Consider the following 24,219-nt stretch of genomic DNA (forward strand, 5'->3'; position numbering starts at 1 on the left):
TATCAGGTCCTGAGGATAAAAAGACAGAGCAGGCAGACCAGCTAACAGAATGCAGTGATACATTTCAAAAGAGGTTTTTAGAGTGAGGATTCTGGTTACTGTAAAGAGGGGGTGATTAAATCTACCTAGGAATAGCTGGAGGAGAAAATGGGGAAACCTGAGAAATACTGCCCTTTGAGCTGAGCCCTGAAGGATGACAAGATGTTTATCAAAAGAAAGAGTATTTCTAGAAGTGGAAGAAGCAAGTGAAGAGAGATAGAAATCTAAAATATGGAGCAACTGGCAAGTACATTCCAAATATTACCCCCAGACATGTTTTGTTTGGCTTACATTTAACTGGGAAATTTCCTATAAAATTGGAATCTCCAGATTTTTCTTTTTAAATAGAAATTCTATCAACATTGTTCACAAATTCCCATATGGAAAAACTGTCCTTCTTCGATAAGACCTATGTTTTCTCTAGTTTTATTCTTTACTCATTTTCCCTACCTGCCTGGCTCCTAACATGATTGAGTACATGGTGAGCAAAGATGGAAGACAGAGGAGACAGGTCCACTGCACACTGGTTACAAAGGTTTCCAAATGTCTACTGAGATGCTAATTTTTAGCTCAGTGTTTCTATGACTACGCCCTCTCAGAACTGGTCACTGCAAGTTGGAGCAAAGGGTTGACCTGTTTTCCCTTATAACCCTCAGTTCTATTGAAACTTAATAGTTTTAGATTTGTAAGTTTTAGAGGAGAACTCCAAGTCTGTCCAAAAGGAAGGAAGGTCATGAGGGGAGGTGGGGAAAAGCCAGAAAAGAGCCAATGGGAGCATGCGGCCTGGGCACAGGTGCCCAAGGCACCAATGAAGAACCCCCAGTGGCAGGATGACCCAACGGGTTTTTAAAACAGGGATGATAAATGTACAATTATAAGTGGTTTGCTGCTCAAAAACTATGTGAAACACACCCCCAGTCCCCACCACTGTGACTTTTGATTTTCAGTGACATCAACCTCGAAATCGCTCATGTGGTCTTGAGGATTTAAATATCCAGAAGCTCACAGAAATATTTAGATGTTTAGATTTCTTCAGTTAAATGTTACTCTGGCCAATATTAAGTTTACAGTAGAATTTCATTGCTGAGGAAGTAGTATTTAAGGCAAATTTTATTAAATTATTTTATGACCAATCTTACTATGTATTACTTTTCTATAAGGGGCAACATAAGTCCCAGGAACTGACACCTAAACGCATCTGATGAGCATGAAGCACAAGAAGGCTTTCTGAGGCTCTCCAGTTCTGTGGTTGAGAGGGGTTCATGCAACTCAACCTAGAAGAGACCAGAAGCAATTTTTCTCCAAGTCTCCACTTGCCTCGTGGGAAGATAGTGCTCTTGTAGGCAAACACCCTTGCCCATGTCAATGAACATAGCTCTACCTGCATTGGAACTGAATTGTGATGTCTCACCAGTTGGTGAAACAGCTTTGGTCTATAATTCACCTCCTGGCTCCTGGTCCTTGTGCCTGATGGATGCAAATAAAGTTTACATAATAGATTAAAGCTTCCCAATCTGAATGGTGCCTATAGTAAAGTTTGGGTCTCAAAGTAAATCATGAACTCATACTCCTTCCTTCAGCTGGAGTGAAACATGTCCCTCAGATTTCCCAGTATGGAGACTCTTGCCAAGATAACAAAGGCCTGCCAGGCGGTTGGGGCTCGGGCATCTGCTCAGCTTCATGTTTGACCAAAATGAACACTGGGATGCATGTTTTCCACCGAGGTGTTGTCAGAATCAGAAGCAAAAAGAGACCTAATGTCTGCCTTTAAAAGGAAGCTGTATTTTGTGATTCATTTCTAAATAAATCATTCCCACATATCCACTATATTTCTCAACATGAGATCTCATATCCCTCTCAAAACAAAAAGGATCATTGAAAAAGGAAATATGTGGTGAAGGTGGCCAAGCTAGGTATCAAGTTGAATTAGCACATACTGATTGAGCACCCACTCTAATAATAGTACCTAACTGTTGTAGGGTTGTTTACGCCATATAGGTCTTTCACATGTATTCTTCATTTGAGCATCAAAATAGCCCATTATGGGAAAAACAGATATTACAAAAGATCATCAGTACTTGCAATCAGTACTTCCAAAATTCAGCTACGAAATAGTTTCCCACCATAACATGAAATAAAGTGTAACAGAAATATAAGAAAGTCCTTCAGATCTTAATATTACTAGAGATTCAAGATTAAGGTAATTCCTAAAGTCATTAAAATAAGTTCTGCCACTAAAATGCTATATGTCACATTACATCAATACTGTAGTAATATCACCCCTTTCTTACCTGCATTCATAGTACCAAAAAAAAATGCTTCTTAAAAACTATAACTGAAGATTTCCATCTAACAAGTTTGGGTTCAAATAAAGTTTACATAATAGATTAAAGGAAAAGAGTTTATAATTTTACTAATAGCTGCCAAAAGGACATTCTGAATAAAAACTCTAATATAGGACTAGAAGGAAATTGTGTGTACCTGATAAATGCAAGAATAGACTTTTTAAAATACTGTATCAGGAAGAAATGAAATGGAAAAAAATTGCATTTACTACAGTGTAAATACTATAAAGTTCTGGTGAACATGTTTGACAATAAAAGCACAGAACCTATATGAACAAAAGAATGAACTTTATTGTAAGGCAGTAAAAAAGACTCAACACACCACATCCTAGAAGAAAAAGAAAAGAAACAACAGAAAGCATAATATGTAGAAAATAAAATGACTAAAAAATAAGTTTGTGTATATTAATAATTGATAACAGATGTTTTCATTCTGCATTTTAAAGGTAGAGGCATGAAATAGGTTTTATTAAAATTTAAAAACATGTTTTAAAAGAGAGACTTAAAACAAATTGACACAGCAAAGTTGAAAATAAAGAAATGGAGAAAGGTGCCCCAGATAAATGCTAACAAAAAGATTTTTTAAGGAATAGTAATAGTAATCAAAGAAAATTATAGTATGGAGTACTTCGAATTTTTTAAAGTTACAAATCCACCCAGAAGATTCAATAGTCATCTACTTTTTTGTGTATCTAACAACATAGGTTTGAAATATATAAAGCAAAATCTTTTAGAGTTCTGAGATGAAATTGAAAAAGCTATAGTAGACAAAAGTTACACAGGTCTCAGATCTTAAAAGAGCAAACAGATATTTTTTCAAAAAAATATTTTAATTACATAGTTAATAAGTTTGATCTAATAGATAAATATTTAACTCTGTACCCAATAAATAAGGAATGCATATCATTTTTAAACACATGGAACATTCATAAAAATTGTGTATTGAGTCACAAAGAAAGTCTCCATAAATTCCAAAAAGAAGAAACTACTTACCACAGTGGAAAATTTTGAAGTTAACAACAACACCACCCTCCCACCACCACCAAAAAATAAAAAATAAGAGCACCTAGAAATTTAAAAATAAGTTTCTAGGCAATTCCTGGATTAAAGAGGAAATCAAAATGTAAATTACAAATGATTTAGAAATAATAATCTAAGATCTCAATACCAATACTTACAGGATGCAACCAGTATCTATATTGCAACCAAGAGTATATATATGTGAATATATATACTCATACACTTAGAAAACAAAACTAAACCTTTAGTTCAAGAAATTATAAACACAAAAAAATAGAAAGAAATATAGACACAAGCAGAAATTAATCGAAGTTAACTACAGTTGATAGATAAGATAAAAAATTAGCCCTGAAAAAAGGCTGTAAAACAAGTGTCTGAATCAGATCAAATTCAGGAGATGGGGAGGTGGGGAGAGCTACAAACAGACATCAGCAATTAGAAGAATTTAATTACACATACATATGTGGTGTCAATCTATCAATTTCTTCATCAGGCTTGTGAGCAGCATATCTTTTTAAATGATTCACCTCTATCTTTCAGTAGGAGAAATTTTAGAATTCATTAGTTTCCACCTATTTCTCTATCTCTGTAGACCTGGCTGAGAAGAGGCTGCTTGGATCCTGTCTGCTGACTAAAGAAGGAGCATACCTTTGACAGGTGAGTATCAACTTCCCCAGCTACTAGCCCAACCATGACCCTCTGTTGTCTTCTGCCAAGATCCCTACACCTGAGTGTTCATCTACCAAAAGGTTGGGACCCTGTGTTGCTCTTGCCATTCTGCCTCCCTGCCTCAAACCACAAGACTGTGGTCAACCTGACTGCCTACCTGACTGCCTAGCTCTGAGTGCCACCCTTGGGGCCACAAAAATGGAAATCCATGATTGACAAAACAAAGAGACAAACCTGAGAAGTACTTAGAGAATAGAAGAAAAAGAGTGAAGAGATATTTTTTTAAAAATCATTTGAGAAAATAACTGGATGCAAACCACAAATCATAGAGACCTGGCCAATGAAGAAAGAAAACAGAACAATGGAATAAAAGGAGTAGTCAAGGATAAACCAAGACTGTGAAAGAATAACATAGAACTTTTCCTGGATAAAGAAGCAGACACTTTTCAATGACATTTACCAAAACATTGAAGGATGAGCCAAACAAAAGGAAAAAATACATAATATCAATAGTGTTTGCTATATGCTAGGCACTCTCCTGGGTGCTTGTAGTAATATATTTAAATCATTTGTGCAAACCAATTTAGAAAGATGAGGCCGAGAGAGGTTCACTTTCATGCTCAAGATCATACAACCAATAAGAGGGAGTGCCAGGATTTGAACCCTAGCATTCTGGATTTAAATTTCACATTCTTAGCCCTTGTACTGCCTGTAACAAACCTTTAAACATAAACACAAACATTAACTGATGAATTTGAATAATTATTTCACTTACTATTATAAAACTGAACACCAAAAAAGTCTTTGTTTCAAACAATATAATGAATAACCCCCAAAAAAATTAATGAAGATTTTAAAAAGTAAAGAACACATCTTTAAAACAAAGATACCAGACTCACTGCCAATAAATAAGAATCAGAATTAATTGTTTTGATCTTGATATTGATGATTAGATAAGTATAGGCTTAAGAATTTGTTTAAAGCTTTAATGTAGCCACTCATAAAATATTTAAAAGAAGGTCTAGCTATGATTCAAATCTAACTTCCATGGATGGCATCTCAAAAATGCTAGATAACTGTCAGGGCAGGAGCTTCAAGGCAGCTGAAGCAGCCTCTTGGCCCAGGATGCCTGGATCACAGGGATTATCCTGTCCTGTCTGTTCCCTGCCTTGGCCTCCCAAGAAGTAGAAAAGACTTATAAAAATAAGGGGGCGGAGCCAGGATGGCGGTGTGAGTAGAGCAGTGGAAATCTCCTCCCAAAAACACATAGAGCTATGAAAATATAACAAAGAAAAATCTTCCTAAAATAGAGACCACAGGACACAGGACAACATCCAGACCACATCCATACCTGCAAGGAACCAGCGCCTTGCGAAGGGGGTAAGATACAAGCCCCGGCCCGGCGGGACCCGAGCGCCCCTCCCCCCGGCTCCCGGCGGGTGGAGAGAAACCGGAGCGGTTTTTTTTTTTTTTTGGCGAGCGCTTTTTGGAAGCCTTAGAGGGACGGGCCCCCGTTGCTGGGGAGGTAGGGTGGCGGGACCAGTGAGCAGGTGCCTGGGAACGGCGCTGGAGGACAAAGAACACCCCGCGTTTCTCCCTGCGGGACCGGCGGGCGGGTGCCTGAGACCGGTGCCTGAGGACAGAGGAGGTCGCGCGTTTTTCCCCTTTTTTTTTTTTTTTTTTTTTTTTCTCTTTTTGGCGAGCGCTTTTTGGAAGCCTTGAAGGGACGGGGACCCCAGTGCTAGGGAGGCAGGGTGGCGGGACTGGTGAGCGGGTGCCTGGGACCGGCGCCTGAGGACAAAGAATATCCCACGTTTTTCCCTGCGGGACCGGTGGGCGGGTGCCTGAGACTGGCACTTGAGGACAGAGGAAATTGCGCGTTTTTCCCCTTTTTTTTTCTCTTTTCTGCGAGTGCTTTTTGGAAGCCTAAAAGGGACAGGGACCCCGGTGCTAGGGAGGCAGGGCGGCGGGACTGGTGAGCGGGTGCCTGGGACCGGCACCTGAGGACAAAGAATATCCCGCGTTTTTCCCTGTGGGACCGGTGGGTGGGGGCCTGAGACCGGCACCTGAGGACGGAAGAAATCGCGCGTTTTTCCCCTTTTTTTCTCTCTTTTTGGCGAGTGCTTTTTGGAAGCCTTGAAGGGACAGGGACCCCGGTGCTAGGGAGGCAGGGTGGCGGGACTGGTGAGCGGGTGCCTGGGACCAGTGCCTGAGGACAAAGAATATCGAGCGTTCCTTCCCTGCGGGACCGGTGGGTGGGTGCTTTTTGGAAGCCTTGAAAGGACAGGGACCCTGGTGCTAGGGAGACAGGGCAGCAGGACCAGTGAGCGGGTGCCTGGGACCGGCACCTGAGGACAAAAAAAAAAAAAAAAAAATCGCTTGTTTTTTCCTTTTTTTTTTTTTTCCATTCTTTCTGTTCCCTCTCTCATTGTTGCTGTTGTTGTTTTGGTTTGGAGAGTGCTTTTTGGAAGTCTTAAAGGGGCAGGACAGGTCACTTAGACCAGAGGCAGGGAATCTGGGGATCTCTGGGCACTCTAACCCCCTGGGAAGCAGGGAGCACAGAGGCCCCTTACGGAGATAAATAGCCTCCTGGCCGCTCCCCCTCCAACGGGGCTCCACCATTTTGGAGGAACAGCCCCAGCCAGGCCAAGCCCACAGCAACAGCGGAGATAAACCCCAAAGCAACTGGGCAGGAAGCAGAAGCCCTGTCTGCGCACAGCTGCCCAGCACAAGCAACTAGAGGTCGCTATTCTCCCAGGAAAAGGCTACAAACCAACAAGAAGGGAAGCTCTTCCAGCGGTCACTTGTACCAGCTCTGCAAACTATCTCTATCACCATGAAAAGGCAAAACTACAGGCAGACAAAGATCACAGAGACAACACCTGAGAAGGAGACAGACCTAACTAGTCCTCCTGAAAAAGAATTCAAAATAAAAATCATGAACATGCTGACAGAGATGCAGAAAAAAATGCAAGAGCAATGGGATGAGATGCAGAGAAAAATGCAAGAGCAGTGGGATGAGATGCACAGAAAAATGCAAGAGCAGTGGGATGAAGTCCGGAAGGAGATCACAGATGTCAGGAAAGAGATCACAGAAGTGAAACAATCCATGGAAGGATTTATAAGCAGAATGGATAAGATGCAAGAGGCCATTGAAGGAATAGAAGCCAGAGAACAGGAACGTATAGAAGCTGACATAGAGAGAGATAAAAGGATCTCCAGGAATGAAACAACACTAAGAGAAATATGTGACCAATACAAAAGGAAAAACATTCGTATTATAGGGATACCAGAAGAGGAAGAAAGAGGAAAAGGGATAGAAAGTGTCTTTGAAGAAATAATTGCTGAAAACTTCCCCAAACTGGGGGAGGAAATAATCGAACAGACCATGGAATTATACAGAACCCCCAACAGAAAGGATCCAAGGAGGACAACACCAAGACACATAATAATTAAAATGGCAAGGATCAAGGACAAGGAAAGAGTTTTAAAGGCAGCTAGAGAGAAAAAGGTCACCTATAAAGGAAAACCAATCAGGCTAACATCAGACTTCTCAACAGAAACCCTACAGGCCAGAAGAGAATGGCATGATATACTTAATGCAATGAAACAGAAGGGCCTTGAACCAAGGATACTGTATCCAGCACGACTATCATTTAAATATGATGGTGGGATCAAACAATTCCCAGACAAGCAAAAGCTGAGGGAATTTGCTTCCCACAAACCACCTCTACAGGGCATCCTACAGGGACTGCTCTAGATGGGAGCACCCCTAAAAAGAGCACAGAACAAAACACACAACATATGAAGAATGGAGGAGGAGGAATAAGAAGGGAGAGAAGAAAAGAATCTCCAGACGGTGTATATAACAGCTCAATAAGCGAGCTAAGTTAGGCAGTAAGATACTAAAGAAGCTAACCTTGAACCTTTGGTAACCACGAATCTAAAGCCTGCAATGGCAATAAGTACATATCTTTCAATAGTCACCCTAAATGTAAATGGACTTAATGCACCAATCAAAAGACATAGAGTAATAGAATGGATAAAAAAGCAAGACCCATCTATATGCTGCTTACAAGAAACTCACCTTAAACCCAAAGATAAGCATAGACTAAAAGTCAAGGGATGGAAAAACATATTTCAGGCAAACAACAGTGAGAAGAAAGCAGGGGTTGCAGTACTAATATCAGACAAAATAGACTTCAAAACAAAGAAAGTAACAAGAGATAAAGAAGGCCACTACATAATGATAAAGGGCTCAGTCCAACAAGAGGATATAACCATTCTAAATATATATGCACCCAATACAGGAGCACCAGCATATGTGAAGCAAATACTAACAGAACTAAAGAGGGAAATAGACTGCAATGCATTCATTGTAGGAGACTTCAACACACCACTCACCCCAAAGGATAGATCCACCGGGCAGAAAATAAGTAAAGACACACAGGCACTGAACAACACACTAGATCAGATGGACCTAATAGACATCTATAGAACTTTACATCCAAAAGCAACAGGATATACATTCTTCTCAAGTGCACATGGAACATTCTCCAGAATAGACCACATACTAGCTCACAAAAAGAGCCTCAGTAAATTCCACAATATTGAAATTCTACCAACCAATTTTTCAGACCACAAAGGTATGAAAGTAGAAATAAATTCTACAAAGAAAACAAAAAGGCTCACAAACACATGGAGGCTTAACAACATGCTACTAAATAATCAATGGATCAATGAACAAATCAAAATAGAGATCAAAGAATATATAGAAACAAATGACAACAACAACACTAAGCCCCAACTTCTGTGGGATGCAGCGAAAGCAGTCTTAAGAGGAAAGTATATAGCAATCCAGGCACACTTGAAGAAGGAAGAACAATCCCAAATGAATAGTCTAACATCACAATTATTAAAACTGGAAAAAGAAGAACAAATGAGGCCTAAAGTCAGCAGAAGGAGGGACATAAAAAAGATCAGAGAAGAAATAAACAAAATTGAGAAGAATAAAACAATAGCAAAAATCAACGAAACCAAGAGCTGGTTCTTTGAGAAAATAAACAAAATAGATAAGCCTCTAGCCCAACTTATTAAGAGAAAAAGAGAGTCAACACAAATCAACATAATCAGAAATGAGAATGGAAAAATCATGACAGACTCCACAGAAATACAAAGAATTATTAAAGACTACTATGAAAACCTATATGCCAACAAGCTGGAAAACCTAGAAGAAATGGACAACTTCCTAGAAAAATACAACCTCCCGAGACTGACCAAGGAAGAAACACAAAAGTTAAACAAACCAATTACAAGCAAAGAAATTGAAACAGTAATCAAAAAACTACCCAAGAACAAAACCCCGGGGCCGGACGGATTTACCTCGGAATTTTATCAGACACACAGAGAAGACATAATACCCATTCTCCTTAAAGTGTTCCACAAAATAGAAGAAGAGGGAATACTCCCAAACTCATTCTATGAAGCCAACATCACCCTAATACCAAAACCAGGAAAAGACCCCACCAAAAAAGAAAATTACAGACCAATATCCCTGATGAATGTAGATGCAAAAATACTCAATAAAATATTAGCAAACAGAATTCAACAGTATATCAAAAGGATCATACACCATGACCAAGTGGGGTTCATCCCAGGGATGCAAGGATGGTACAACATTCGAAAATCCATCAACATCATCCACCACATCAACAAAAAGAAAGACAAAAACCACATGATCATCTCCATAGATGCTGAAAAAGCATTTGACAAAATTCAACATCCATTCATGATAAAAACTCTCAGCAAAATGGGAATAGAGGGCAAGTACCTCAACATAATAAAGGCCATATATGATAAACCCACAGCCAGCATTATACTGAACAGCGAGAAGCTGAAAGCATTTCCACTGAGATCGGGAACCAGACAGGGATGCCCACTCTCCCCACTGTTATTTAACATAGTACTGGAGGTCCTAGCCACGGCAATCAGACAAAACAAAGAAATACAAGGAATCCAGATTGGTAAAGAAGAAGTTAAACTGTCACTATTTGCAGATGATATGATACTGTACATAAAAAACCCTAAAGACTCCACTCCAAAACTACTAGAACTGATATCGGAATACAGCAAAGTTGCAGGATACAAAATCAACACACAGAAATCTGTAGCTTTCCTATACACTAACAACGAATCAATAGAAAGAGAAATCAGGAAAACAATTCCATTCACCATTGCATCAAAAAGAATAAAATACCTAGGAATAAACCTAACCAAGGAAGTGAAAGACTTATACTCTGAAAACTACAAGTCACTCTTAAGAGAAATTAAAGGGGACACTAATAAATGGAAACTCATCCCATGCTCATGGCTAGGAAGAATTAATATCGTCAAAATGGCCATCCTGCCCAAAGCAATATACAGATTTGATGCAATCCCTCTCAAATTACCAGCAACATTCTTCAATGAATTGGAACAAATAATTCAAAAATTCATATGGAAACACCAAAGACCCCGAATAGCCAAAGCAATCCTGAAAAAGAAGAATAAAGTAGGGGGGATCTCACTCCCCAACTTCAAGCTCTACTACAAAGCCATAGTAATCAAGACAATTTGGTACTGGCACAAGAACAGAGCCACAGACCAGTGGAACAGATTAGAGACCCCAGAAATTAACCCAAATATATATGGTCAATTAATATTTGATGAAGGAGCCATGGACATACAATGGCAAAATGACAGTCTCTTCAACAGATGGTGCTGGCAAAACTGGACAGCTACATGTAGGAGAATGAAACTGGACCATTGTCTAACCCCATATACAAAGGTAAACTCAAAATGGATCAAAGACCTGAATGTAAGGCATGAAACCATTAAACTCTTGGAAAAAAACATAGGCAAAAACCTCTTAGACATAAACATGAGTGATCTCTTCTTGAACATATCTCCCCGGGCAAGGAAAACAACAGCAAAAATGAGCAAGTGGGACTACATTAAGCTGAAAAGCTTCTGTACAGCGAAAGACACCATCAATAGAACAAAAAGGAACCCTACAGTATGGGAGAATATATTTGAAAATGACAGATCCGATAAAGGCTTGACGTCCAGAATATATAAAGAGCTCACACGCCTCAACAAACAAAAAACAAATAACCCAATTAAAAAATGGGCAGAGGAACTGAACAGACAGTTCTCCAAAAAAGAAATACAGATGGCCAAGAGACACATGAAAAGATGCTCCACATCGCTAATTATCAGAGAAATGCAAATTAAAACTACAATGAGGTATCACCTCACACCAGTAAGGATAGCTGCCATCCAAAAGACAAACAACAACAAATGTTGGCGAGGCTGTGGAGAAAGGGGAACCCTCCTACACTGCTGGTGGGAATGTAAATTAGTTCAACCATTGTGGAAAGCAGTTTGGAGGTTCATCAAAATGCTCAAAACAGACCTACCTTTTGACCCAGGAATCCCACTCCTAGGAATTTACCCTAAGAACGCAGCAATCAAGTTTGAGAAAGACAGATGCACCCCTATGTTTATCGCAGCACTATTTACAATAGCCAAGAATTGGAAGCAACCTAAATGTCCATCGGTAGATGAATGGATAAAGAAGATGTGGTACATATACACAATGGAATACTACTCAGCCATAAGAAGTGGAAAAATCCAACCATTTGCAGCAACATGGATGGAGCTGAAGAGTATTATGCTCAGTGAAATAAGCCAAGCGGAGAAAGAGAAATACCAAATGATGTCACTCATCTGAGGAGTATAGGAACAAAGGAAAAACTGAAGGAACAAAACAGCAGTGGAATTACAGAACCCAAAAATGGACTAACAGGTACCAAAGGGAAAGGAACTGGGGAGGATGGGGGGGCAGGGAGGGATAAGGGGGGGGAAGGAAAAGGGGGTTATTAAGATTAGCATGCATGGGGGGGAGGGAGCAAGGGGAGGGTGGGCTGCACAACACAGAGAGGACAAGTAGTGACTCTACAACATTTTGCTAAGCTGATGGACAGTAACCGTAATGTGGTTGTTAGGGGGGACCTGATATAGGGGAGAGCATAGTAAACATAGTATTCTTCATGTAAGTGTAGATTAAAAATTAAAAAAAAAAAAAAAAAAAAAGAAAGAAAGAAAGAAGGAAGGAAAAGGGGGATTACTCCTTAACAGGATAAAACTATTGGTAAATCAAAGATCAACGCGTGCTTTAAATATCCTTAATGTTGATCACTTAAAGGGTGTCAGATGATCAGCTATGGAGGTACTCTTTTCTGATAATATTCCTTTCTCTTAATTTAAAAAAAAAAAAAAAAAGCAGTTACTGTGTGCTGACCTCCAATGAGTTCTGCACAGTGGTATAGAGGGCATGTCAAAGTGTGGGCAAAGGGTCTGTTTGTTTCTATGCAGGAGATCAAGGCCTAGCTTGGATACCCAGAAAATGAACTAAGATACGATATGAGGAGGAGCTTCCGGCATCAGCACTCTCTGGAGGACTTGTGCCGGGGGATGATCATCAAAAAGCCTCCACAGGGATTCGGACGATGCTGCGGTTGTGGCTGCATCCAGCCCACCATCTCCTGGACTTGCCATAAGAATGAGGAGGGAGATGTCTAGGCTGGCATGTGCATACAGTGAGACAACGAATTTGACCGGATCTGTACTGTTGGAACTCAACCAGGAGTTGGGAGGGGTGCAAGTTGTAGCACTCCAAAATCTCATGACTATAGACTATCTATGGTTAAAAGAACATATGGGATGTGAACAGATCCCAGAAATGGGCTGCTTTAATTTGTCTGATGGTTCAAGTACAGTTGGACAATATCCATCATATCATAGATAAATTTTCACAAATGCCTAGGGTGCCTAAATGGTTTTCTTGGCTTCACTGGAGATGGATGGTAATTATAGATTTGCTTTGTTTATGTCACCGTATTCCTATTATGTTAATTTATGTGTGCAAATTAGTTAGTAGTTTAAAACCTATACATACTTAAGGTACTATACAAGAAGATATGTCAAAGAAATAATCAATCCTCCCAAGTTTCCTTCGTATGCTACATCTATAGCTTTTCTTCTTCCTTCCTAATTACAACCCTTAAATAGAATTCGTGCCTCATATCGAATTTACCGAGTATCATAATTCCTCCAGGTGGTAAAGATACCTTGAGACAAGTGCTGGGCATAGAAGCCACAGGGCATAAATCTGCAAAGAAGTAAAAAGCTAACCTTTGCAAACAATATGGCTTCTCTCTCACTTACCAACTTTACATTTCCCTGTATGGCCCCGGAAGATGACTGGTTAGCCAGAGACGGGTAAGATTCCTCAAGGGAGGAACAACCTAAGACAGGCACAGTCGCAGGGGGGCCATCAGGTGAGAATTTGGGGATCAACAGAGGTGAGGCTCAGAACCTCACCCCCCCTGCTTTGAGAGAAATCTTCTGCATCCGTGGATGTCTTGATGCCCTTGTCTAGCCTGGATTAATACTTAGTCCATAGGCACACACCTGATCATCTGATCATCTACATTTGCCTTCTTACAGCACTAAACTATGTTTTCTACCTTTATCTTGCATCTACCTACCACTTCAGCATTTTATTAAAAATAAAAATAATAATAATAGTAGGAGAAATGGAGGATCAACATATAGATCAAGTACAAAAATCAAACGAATATTCATATTTGACCTGATTGTTTATAGGTCATATTGCATGATCAAAACCGAAAGTTTCTGTGATGACTGCCCTTGTACTGTTCACCATGTAAGAATTTATTCACTATGTAAGAATTCGTTCACCATGTAAGAACTTGTTCGTTATGCTTCAGAAGATTGGAGACTGACGAGAATTAGGCTTGAGATGGATTAATGATTGTACATTGAGCGTTGACCCCCCTATACTGAATTTTATTGTTGTTAACAACCATTTGATCAATAAATATGAGAGATGCCCTCTCAAAAAAAAAAAAAAAAAATATGTCACCTGGATTTATTTTTAGAAGTAAATAATAAATAAAGTAAGTAAAGTAAATCACCTGGAGTTTCAGTCCGAGATAGTGACATAGGAGGCTCTTGAACTCCCCTCCTCCCATGGAAACACCAAATGTGCAGCTACACATGGAGCAAGCAGCCCCTCTGAAAGTCCAGAAACAAGCTGAGTAACACCTACACATCAGGTGAACAAGAAAATACTCCTCGAAACAGTGGCTAACTGCCATCCTCCCCAGAGACCAGGGAAAGAAGTGGACACCTCCTCTATCTTCTCCCTCTTGCCACTCCAAATCACCAGTATCTCCCTGTAAGGAGCTTGAACATGTATTTATGCTCCAGTTTTTACAACTTCCATCCAAGGGACAGGCTTCTGGATCTCTTGGCTCTAATAGTCAATGAGATGAGGTTTGCATTCACAAGTCACACAGGATTATAGAAAACAAACAAACAAAGAAAAAATCTTAATAGGCACAGAATCACTCCCCTACACCTATAAACCCAGAACAAGTACAGAGGGAGTAGACAAAAACTCCCATCTCCCAGTTTCTCCCTAGAAGGGGCTGCACACTTTCCTAGCTACTGTCTGAGGGTCCAGCTCCCAATCAACCTGCATCTAGGTATTGACTATGATCCTCCCCTTTAGGACAGTGATAGGTCTTGGCGCACCCTCAAAACTGGGGGGCACCAAGAACAAAGAAGGTGGCTTGGACCATCACAAAAGTTTGTGAGACAGCCAAGATCAATCAGGCCAAGCTCATTGATAAGGTTCATCTCCTACATGAGACCACTCTGTCAAGACTAGGAGAGGTGGCTGTTTTATCTAACGTAAAGAACTCAAAAGAGAGTCAAGGAAAGTGGAGAAACAGAGGGATATACCCCAAACAAAAGGACAAGATAAAGCTCCAGAAACAGACCTTAATGAAATGGAGATACCTTGTAGAGAGTTTAAAATAACAGCCATAAAGATGCTCACCAAGGTCAGGAGAACAATACATGAAAAATGGTAGAATTTCAACAAAGAGATAGAAAATATTAAAAAGTACCAGACATAAACCATAGAGCTAAAGAATACAATAACTGATCTGAAAATTCAGTAGAGGCCTTCAATATGAGTCTAGATCAAGCTGAAGAAAGGATCAGCTAAACCCAAAGACAGGGCAGAGAACCCATTCAATCAAAGGAGCAACAGATTTTAAAAAAATGAAAGAGTGAAGATTGTTCAAGGGACTTATGGTACCCTAAAGTGGATCAATACACACGATATAGGATCCCAGAAAGAGAAGAGAGAAAGGGGCATAAAGCCTATTCAGAAAAATAATGGATGAAAACTTCCCTTACCTAGGGAAAGAAACAGACATCCAGATCCAGGAATCTCAGAGAATTCCAAACAAGATGAATCCAGAGACCCACCTCAAGACACATCATAATTAAAATGTCAAATGTTAAAGACAAGAGGGGCTAAAAGCAGCAAGAGAACATCAATTTGTTACAAACAAGGGAACCCCCTAAGGCTACCAGCATCTTTTTTCAGCAGAAACTGCAACCCATAAGACAATGACGTGATACAGTCAAAGTGCTAAAAGAAAAACTTGCCAACCAAGAAAACTCTATCCAGCAAAGTTGTCCTTCAAAATTGAAGGAGAGATAAAGAAGTTTCCACAGCAGTAAAAATGTTAGATATAACACATAAAATGAAATACAAGAATATCTAGGTAACAGATTGTGACTAAAATATAAATAGGACCAAAAGACAGATATATAGAATGAAACAGAAAGAAAACATATAATTAAAGAAATCAGTCAATGTAACAACTGCTTATGGCAATAGATGTAACAGGTTTAAATTCCCCCCATTAAAAGTCACTAGGCTGAGTTTTTTTGAGCCCCTCAGCACAAAAAAAAAAAGCAGGATTAAAAATAGAAGAAAAATAGAAGTAGATATTTAGGGGGAACACAAATATAAAGAAGTACAATCCTATGAGTCAAAAAATTAATAATGACAAAACATTAGCAAAATAAAATCAAAGATGAGACATCTAATCCAATCTTATTTGGAGAAACAGGTAAGGTTTCCTAAAAAAAGTTATAATATTTTCTGTTTGCTTACCTCCTATCCTAATCCATTCTGCATCCTTTACCATCCCGGTTTAGTACCTCTATTAATTGAAATTTGAATCAATTGCTTTCAAACCCTTTTCAAATTATTTTCACAAATGGCATTGCCAACAGTATCCACACATGCACACTCATACTAATCACTCATACAAATGCACACTCATACAAAAGTTTTACAAAGCAATACCCTCACTCTGTGTGAGTCTGATACTTTCTATTGTAATTTATTCTGTTTCTTTTCTTTTTCTTTCTTTTAAATGCAAGTAATAACCAACCAAACTGATTTCATGACTCACCATTCGACTAAACCTGTAATTTGAAAAACATTGGTTTAAAGAAGAAATAACCCCAGATGCATAGGCAAACATATTTAACATCATTAGGAACCAGGGAAATGCAAACTAAAACTATGAGATACCACTACATACAATATTCACATCTAGCAATAATAAGAACAAACTGCTTATACACACAATTACATGGATAAATCTCAAAAACATGTTGAGCAAAAGACCTCAGACGCAAAAGGGTATATACTCTGTGATTCCATTTATAAAAATTTCAAGAGCAAGAAAAAAAATAATCTACAGTAACAAAAATCAGGATATCAGAGGTGGGGTCTGGAGGGTGACCGGGAAGAAGCATAAGAAAACTTTCTAGGGTGACGGAAATGTTCTCTATATTGATCTGTATGATAAATATGCACAAGAATGTGTACTTATCAAAAATCATCAGTGTGTATGCTTAAGACTTGCATTTGGCTAGATAAATTAGAAATCAATAAAGAACCATTAGCATTTTTTAAAGGCCAAAAAGATTTAGCCATCAAAGAAAACTCCAGCAACATAGAAAAAGCAAGGGGAAGAGTAAGGCAGAGAGGACCATGGCCTGCGTCTGGAGAGGTAAAGGGGATTTGTATGCCATGTTAGGAAGTTCAGACATTCCTATAGGAGCAATGGAACCCTCTGGTGGGCTGGAAGAGTCACATGAATAATATTGGCAGATTTGCATATCTGAAAAGTCAATCTGTCATCTACACAGGAGATGGAGATAAAACATCAGGGAGGTCGACTGGGTCTTAAATACATGTTTGTGGAGGACGTAGGGCAGGTGGGTTTTGATGGGTTCTTACTGTAGCCGAAGCATGACTGCAGACTGAGGAGGTAGAGGTGTCCAGCCTAAAGAAGCTGGGTCACAATTGTGAAGGCTTTCTATGCCCTGGAAAGGAGTTGGACATGTCCCAGTTAAATAAATGAGAGAGAGCATGAGAACACACACCTACGGGGCATCCTCTGTGTATGAGACCATTGCTAGCTAGTGAGACTTGTCTTCATCTTCATGGGAGCCCCAGGGGCTAAATACTATGAGCCTCATTTTATAGATGAAGCAGCACAGAAAATAAGAGTAAATTTGCTAAGGCCACACAGCTAGTAACCTTTACAACAGGGATTCAAACCCAGATCTATCTAGCTTTAAATATCTGCTCTTTCCAAAATACCTCACTGTCACCAGTTTTGAAGGACATAAAAGCATATGACAATCCTAAAAGGTACAGTTTCATGCACATTGCATGCAGGAGTCAGGAGGACCAATCTGAAGAGTACTGAAATAATGCAGGTGAGAGTGATGGTTACTGGAGGTGGAAAATGATGAAGTTCTGAACATATTTTGTTCAGAGAGGATTTGGAAAAACACTGGATATAGAGTGAAATAAACATGTAGAATCAAGGATGACTCCAAAATTTTTTACCTTAGTGACAAAAAGGATGGTTTGCATTAACTGAGCTGGGAGAGACTGCAGAAGTAGATTGGGAAGGATATCAGATCAGGTATCAAATTGTCTGAGATACCTGCTAAACTCCAAGTCTAGTAGTCGATGTCAAGCAAGCATTTGGATATAGGGACTGATATTCCAGAGAGTTTTTGTTTAAGTCTGTGTGTGTATGTGTGTGTGTGTGTGTGTGTGTGTGTGTGTGTGTGTGTGTGTGTGTGTGTTATGTACATGGGATCACATTTCCCATACTGTTCTAGCAACATTTAAATTTGTTTATAGATGCAAAATGAATAAGTGAGTCAATCAAGCAATCAGTGTACATTTACAAAGAGAATTGTCTAGATAAAGCTTTAATAATAGCAATCTTAGGTGATAAGATAGTGGGTAACTTGTATGTTCTTTTCAGGTCTTCATTGCATTTTTTTTATAGTAATCATTGGATTGTTCTTCCAAATATGACAAACTTATTTTCAAAGAATATTGGAGGAAATTTGTTTTACATATAATAAATCTTGAAAGTGAGTATGTTCTCCCACACAGAAAGTGTACAATAACTGCATTGCAGCAATTGCCTTCTGCTACACACAAGGAACTAAATGAGAATGTACTGGCATTAGTTTTAGACAGTACAAATTACCCACTTTCAGAGTATGACTGGACCAGATGCCCTTCTTTAACACTAGTTAAGCCAGAGCCTGTCTGTGGAGTAGGTGCGTGTGTTAGATGTGCAAGTTTGTGCGAGTGTGTGTCCCTGCAATCTCTATCAAGAGTTGGCAGGTGCCTTCTGCATCAGCGCTCTAAGGCTCTTTGTAAAAGAACCCTGCCTTTTAATGAGTTTACCATTAAAAAAAAAATTGGGACACTGCCTGGTTCCACAGTGTTAAATGAAAATAACATTCAGAGCTGAGTTAATCTGATTGCATGGGATCTATTTTCCCCCTTGCTGCAAATCAGAACAGTTTTCAGCTAACAAGAATGGGTGCCCTACTTGAACAGGCAGCGGGCACTGCTGCTAGTCAGAGCGGTACTTAGCATGGCATTGCCATCATTACATCCCCAGGTTCGAGGCAATGAAACTCCAGGAGTGGCAAAGTCAAATCAGTTCAATTGTCTGATTGTTCATACTCATAAAGTGGGGAAGCTGGCAGGGGTCTGGCATATAAAACTTGGAGTTCTGCAATGGGGCTCCTTTAAGGTAATTCATTGCCCTCTGCAGTAGCTTAAATCAGAAGGGCCAGCATGGTCACAGTAAATGCAGCTCCCCACACTGCTTGAGAGCAATATCGCAGATAGCCGGCTGCTATGCCAGATGTCAAAGGTGCACTAAAAGCACTTGTTTTTGATCTACCCCATTCCCGAGAAGTACAATGGATAGGCCTTTAAGCACTGCCATAAAAAAAAGATTGTGATTAATGAAGCAGCACAACTTAATAAACCAAGTTGACTCCCGCTTCCTTCTCCTAGGCATTTTCACTGTCCACAAAGCAGTTCTTTTACTTAGCAGCAGGGACATGTAAAATGTTAATCATCAATCTGTGGGCCATTAAAGAAGTTGCTTTCCCTTTCTCAACTTGAAACCAAGGGGGAAAGATAATAGGTTTGGTTAACAGAGCTGTTCACATAATGGAGATGCGTGGAAGAAAGCTTTGATAGAGTCAGCGTGGGAGCCCTGAACACTAATCCATCCTGCTCTTGGGACCATGAGTTCAAGTCCGAGCTGGGGCTGGGAGGCTCAGGATGAGGCTGGGTGGATGTCTTGATCTGGCTGGGCCAGCAGGAGATTACTGTACCTGGGAGAGGACAAAAATAAGATGAGAAGGCATGGACGCTTTCTGTATCAGAGGAGAGTGGCAAGGGATGTTTGTTCTGTCTGCTCTTAACTGGCCTTCTTCCTCCCAGAAAAGAGGACCAAAGTGGACTCCGCAGGTAGGCAGGGGCAGTAAGGAAGCCCTGAGGCTGTAGACTCCGCCCTTGCCCAGAGGCCAACACCCAGGAGTTTTCAGCTAATTCTCCAAAATCTAATGAAATGCTTTCTTTGCAGGAGTCAAAGACGCATTAGCCAGAGATATACAACTGAAAAATGTACTCATGCAATAGGAGCTGCTTTTGGCAGAGGCAGGAGTCAAGAACACAAGGGTCAGACACATGGTCCACAAATGCTTCAGACTGATCAGTTAATATTGACAGAAGAAGAGAAACTACTGGAAGACAGTGTCAGATGAGGACATTCTGAAATGTCCATGGTTGGGAAAGTCGATGCTAAAATGATGAATTCACCGTGTCTCTTTTCACTCCCTGAGATGAACTGTCTTGTGCTGCCCTGGTGAAGAAAGCTCGGACGGCACCACGGCCAGAGCCCTGTGAGGAGACGCCTCCGGCTCGGAGCAAGAGTGTGATGGGTGACTTCCGTGAGAGGAAGGCCAGTGTCCTCAGCATTCCTGTAAATGCTCTCTGGTCAGCTGAAATGCTACTTGGCTTCTAGGGCCTTTAAACTTCAGTGTTCACTGCTTCCTCTAAAAATTAAATTGGAGCAAGGCCATTTTTCATCTTCTAAAATCCTGCATATCCACAGCTTTTAATGTTTTTACAGCATGCTTCTCCTGAGGCCCAAGTCAAAACCCTGAGGTCCAATGAAATTGGCCTCTTACTAACCCAGGTGGTCCACTCAACCTGAGGGAACTCGGCCAGTCACCAATGCCACTCGGCTTCTCAGACCAGGGCACGCAGGTCAGGGAAGAGATACCAACAACCTTGAAAAACAGACTGTGGCCAAAGAAATCTTTGGCAGTTTATAGGATTCTCATCATTGTATGAGATTTCTTGGAGCAAGAGAATGAACTTCTGAGAGAACAATGATGAATCAGTAGAAGTGGGTTTCCTGCCCCGCCCCACCCCTCACATCCCAATGAATTTACTGGGTGGTTATCAAGAAATAGATGTTGGTCAACTGAGCCTGTACAATTTCCTCAAACACTTTTATATGCCAAGGCGACCATATGGTTCTCCCATCCTCAACCTCCAGTCTCTCCAGCACAGAACAACCGCAGCAGCCGGTCTGAAACACTCCGGCTCTAGGCAGACCACCCTTGTCCCCCGGCGTGCACTCTGCTGCAAATGACCTTCCACCTCCTCTTCCACAGAGGCCTCTCCTCCTTCAGCACAGGTTTGAACTCCTCTGGGAAGCCTCCCCTTGATATGCACAATGTGCCCACAGGACAGCTCCAGCATGTTCCTTCTCTCTCTCCTGACAACTGATCTGGGTCTGTGGGTTTCTCATGCACACCTTGTAGAGAGCACCTTGTCTCGGGTAGAGTAAGACCTGTCATAGCTGACTGCTCCAGACTTCCTACACAGGACAGGTATAGGGGAGGAGCAATTGGATTGAAAGGGTAGAAGAGGGATCTTCTCTTCTTTGCCTATTAAGGACATTGTTTTTATATAGGTTTTACATTATAGATAAATATAATAGCAGTATTTTCCCAAAAACACACTTAAGTTTGAGAAAACTTCCATCAGCCACATCAAAGACAATGATGATGTTGATGGTGATAAGACATAAAGTTGGAAGGAGTTGATGGTATAAACCATTTAAGCCCTTCCCAAAAAACCCTTGGAACCATCTCTTCTGATTGAAAACACTCACCACACTTGAAATTCTTTATGGGCAGGTTCTACATCATTTTCAGTGTTATATTTCTAAATCCAAGCAGTTTATACTCAGTGGATGATTAATAAATGTTTGCTGAATTAATTAATTAACCCAGTATTGATTATATTTAAAACAGTTCCTAACTTCCCTAGCCTACATGATAAAACAATTCCTTAGAATTACATGAAAACCTTCAGACAAATTTACTCAAACATTCTCAGCTTCAAGTCTTGCTGCCTGTTGCCTTATCCCATTATGTGCTCTAGGAATTAGCCTCACAACTACTCACCAGTCCCCAAACATCTCTTGGGGCTGCTGTTCCCTTCACCAGGTAAAGAAAGCTCTTCTGATCATTCTCTGCGAACATTTCCCTTCTCTCTTGGGAGAGGGAGGTCTCCTGCACTTGACTCCAAAAGCATTTTGCCAATGCCTCAACTGCAGCTTGCATGTCTGTCTTCCCACAGACCTGTGAGTACCCACCTTACTAATCTTGGCACAGTGCCTGGAAAATGCTAGGCCCTTAATGAATCTAATTTAAATCAATAAATTAATGACTAAACCAATAAAGTAATTGAGCAACCACTGGGGTGGGGGGGGTGGTATGAGACGATCACATGATCTGTCTAGTCTGCATGTGCTCTGTCAGCCATGGCCCCTAGAGGGCTTAAAAAGGATTTGATCATAAATTTTCATAAAAGTATTCTAGAAATGGCTTCAATTTTAAAATTTGATAAATTGAAATACTTCATTAAATGTTTCAATTCCCCACCCACTGCCCTGTAAGAAATGATCCAAGATGCTCTTAAAAACTCATTTTCAAACATCTACATCTGAGCTTTGGAGTCAGAGCACCCTTTAAGGTGTTCATTCTACTTTGTAGAAAAGTTACGTGATGATTAACTCTCTTCATAAAATGTAATCAATCCCCATCTCTTGTGTATATCTAAGTTTTCCACCTTCATCTTAGTTAGCTCTTGCCACAGTCAAAATTTACAGTGATGATGGCCATTCAGCATAGAAAATGAATTAACATTCTCCACAGGACCCTCATTTGTACAGTATATTAATAGGATCCTTATGTAAATTTCAACCCTTACCTCACTGCTTATGTGCCTGCTAGCTGGCTGTGTGCAGTTCAGAGATGAGGGCAGGATATGTTTGATTTCACATGATGTTGTTTAGAGAGATGGTTAGGGGGAATGAGTGCGGGTCAGGCAGTGAGAGGAAAGTTACAATGGGTGTATTTTATAGCTGTCAGTGCTCAATAAATCCAACTCTCATCCCAATAGATTTTACTTCCTGTGTCCAGTAGGTTTTTCCATTATAAATGAATTATGGAAAAATAAAAGGACTATATCCCATATTTTGAAGACGTGTGGCACAAGAAGATAGGGAGAGTTAGTCAAAAGTGTGCCATGTCTTATATAAGGAGAACTTTTCAGTAAAGATTTCTGTAGAAAGAAAATAACCCACTTTCCAAAACCATATCAAAGAACACTCCACCTTCTAGAGCCATGCTCAGTCAAATGAGGAATTGGACCAGAATAGATAGGCCAAATCCCCAATCTGACAGATTTTCAGTGTTCAGCAAACTCCTTTTTCTCTTTTTCTTGGACATATTGCTAGAATGCATTTCCTAGCCCCTTTTGCAGGTAGACATGACGTTGTGATTGATTGAGTTCTAGCCAATGGTATGAACAAAAGGATGTGTTCTGAGTCTAGGGCTGTCCATAAAACCGCCCACGTGTGCTCCTCCATGTTCTTTTCCCCTTCTGGCAACGAGGCAGTGGATACCCAAGGATGGTCTTGGGACCCATCTGTAAAAGTGGTAGAATCACTACCAACCTGGGACCCAGAGAGACTGAGTGGAGCAGAGAACCCTACCACTCACCACAGACTGTCCTGAACTACTAAGCAAGCTAGAAACAAATGTTTACTGTGTTAAATCATCACATTTTGGTGTCTATTGCTGTTGCCTAGCCTCCCCTAATATAGGACTCTCAGTCTGGCATTCTAGGGTCAATGTCATGAACTATTTTGTTTGAAAAGAGAAGCAGATTGGGGAAGCTATGCATGTGTTGGGGGAAAGAAGTATTCAGGAAATCTCTGTACATTTTGTTCAGTTTTACTGTAAACCTGAAGTTGCTCTAAAAAGATAAAGCCTAGTTCTTTAAAAAGAAAGAGAAGCAGGTCCAGCTCCACCAATCTTGGGTTGAAGATTATTCTGATGATGAAATAGAAGTATTTTAAATAACAATTATTAATAATTTCTCATCATGCCTATTGTGGACCAGACACTGTAGTAAGAGCTCTATTTACATTAACTCTAATTCTCAGAATAATCCTGCATGGTAAACATGGTAAAATATAATCGTGCCATGTTACAGAGATGAATTTGATCTTTCTAAGTTAGATAGAGGTCCCTTCTCTCCAAAATGATAGAAGAGCCAATCTAAGTCAAATTTTGCAATTATAAATCATGTAAGGAAAAAAGGTAGTTTATGGAGCACTTAGAAATAAGGGAAGGGCTTCTAACCCTTAGGCCAGTGGTCCAATGGTCTCAGCTCATGTGACCCATTCACAGGCAGGAAAATCCATTAGATCCATTAGAT

Source organism: Manis javanica, chromosome 2 (genome assembly GCF_040802235.1).
Source record: "Manis javanica isolate MJ-LG chromosome 2, MJ_LKY, whole genome shotgun sequence".
NCBI lineage: Eukaryota > Metazoa > Chordata > Mammalia > Pholidota > Manidae > Manis > Manis javanica.